Source organism: Chrysochloris asiatica, unplaced genomic scaffold (genome assembly GCF_000296735.1).
Source record: "Chrysochloris asiatica unplaced genomic scaffold, ChrAsi1.0 scaffold00217, whole genome shotgun sequence".
NCBI classification, from domain to species: Eukaryota; Metazoa; Chordata; class Mammalia; order Afrosoricida; family Chrysochloridae; genus Chrysochloris; species Chrysochloris asiatica.
Genome location: NW_006408735.1, coordinates 4,314,812 through 4,316,615, shown reverse-complemented (window position 1 = coordinate 4,316,615; position 1,804 = coordinate 4,314,812). Strand labels below are relative to the sequence as shown.

Sequence of the window (1,804 nt, the reverse complement as noted above, 5' to 3'; positions counted from 1 at the left end):
TAGTGTTCTTTTTTGTTGTTTTTTTATAGGTGTACTTTTGGTTTAATTATCAGTGTACAGGAATTATTACTGCTGTCTTTCATTTACGGATCTTCAGATACTTTACAATCACACTGTATTTCTCTCACCTTATAGATGGGAAATAGACATGTAGAAAAATAGACATATTTGCTTCCAAATGCTTCAAGTTGATTGTGGAGTACAGACCAGGAAATTCAGACTTTAACTGATAACACATAGGCCGACCTACCAGAAGGTATTCATTTACCTTGCTCTATTGTAAATCACCGGCTCATTTTCTTCCTGTACAATTGTCAGCATATCCAAGTCATGGAATATTTTCTGCATATAGTCCAAATATTTATAACCCGAAGCTCTTTCTACTATGGTTGCCAATAGGGTGTAGCCAAAAGTTGAATACAAAAACTGACAGGTTTAAAGAACAAAGGGTCATTTTAAAATAATCTAAATGATTCAATTGAAGTTTCAAACTTTTCTTTCAAATATAACTCGCCTTGTTCAAAATCATTCTTTTTCTTGCCATGCTTTGAATTCCAACCTTTCGCTTCATTATCCTGCTCTGTTTTAGCTTTAGTAAAGTCATTATTTTCATTACTTTTGCCTCCTTTTTCTTTCAACTGTTTTTCTTGGTCAGATTCCACTGTCTCTTTCATCATTTTCAAGGCTTTATAAGCTTTCTCTTCTTTCACCTTTTTCATGTCCTTTTCATAATGACGGATTCGACTTAAATGGGAAATCAGTAATCTTGTTGTGACAGAAACCTTCTCACCTTCATATTCCTTTTCTGGAAATTCCGGAACATAGTGTTGTACTGGAATATCAAGATTCAGTTTTCCTGTTTCCCACAATTTGGCAAGAGCAACCGGGGCCGCCCCGCTCAGCCCGCTGGCCAGCTTCACCCCAAGCGCCAGTCCCAGCCCCAGCCCGAGGCCCCCGACCCAACCGTGGCCCAGAGGCGGCAGTCCGGAGCGCTGATGGACTCCACGCAGCCCCCGGGGGTCGCTGCCCGAGCCGTCAGGGCAGACCTTCTGTTTCATTTTTGATGGCTTCTTATTTTCCTCAATTCATACTGCATGCATTCTACCCTCCAGACTTTTTTTCTTATCAAATAAAAGTACTGAAAGCTTTGCTTCATCCACATCAGCTCTGCTTTGAGGAGATTGCTCTTCTCCAATAGTATTTTGAATGTCTTTTTTCAGCCTGAGGGGCTCATCTTCTGGCACTATATCGGACAATGCTCTACTGCTGTTTATGAGGGTTTCCATGTCTGACCTTTCAGAAGTGATCCACCTCTCCTTCTTCCTAATCTGTGTTGGTTGGTCTGGAATTTCCAGTGAAACGTGTCCATGATGGCTGACCCGCTTCCAGCATCGCAGCAACACACAACCCACCACAGTATGACAAACTGACAGGTGAGTGGTGGTTCATCTTATAGGCCTATCTATTGTTGGGCTGTAAATTGAGCCAAGAAATTGAGTGTGAACTCATTACCAGGACTGTAGATGTCTAACCATAGTTTCAAGATAATTCATTTTAAATTTCTAAGGCAGGATAAATTTGAGCAGGCATGCAATAAGATAAACACTGGACTGCTAGCTGCAAGGTCAGTGACTAACACGCACTAACAATCTCTTGGAGTTCTGGTATGGCACTATAGGATAAGCATTGGACCTCAAGGTTGGTTTGAACCATAAGGTCAATGGTTCAAATTCACCAGGTGGCTATGAGTTTGAAGCACCTCGATGGCACTTAACAATGGTAGCAGCTCCTTGAAAACCCTCTA

The 1,804-nt window shown here is 41.4% G+C and overlaps 1 pseudogene; it reads right to left on the bottom strand.

Moving 5' to 3' along the window:
• Window positions 1-264: 264 nt before the first annotated feature.
• LOC102821750 lies at window positions 265-1,058 on the bottom strand (annotated as a pseudogene).
• Between the last annotated feature and the right edge of the window lie 746 nt (window positions 1,059-1,804).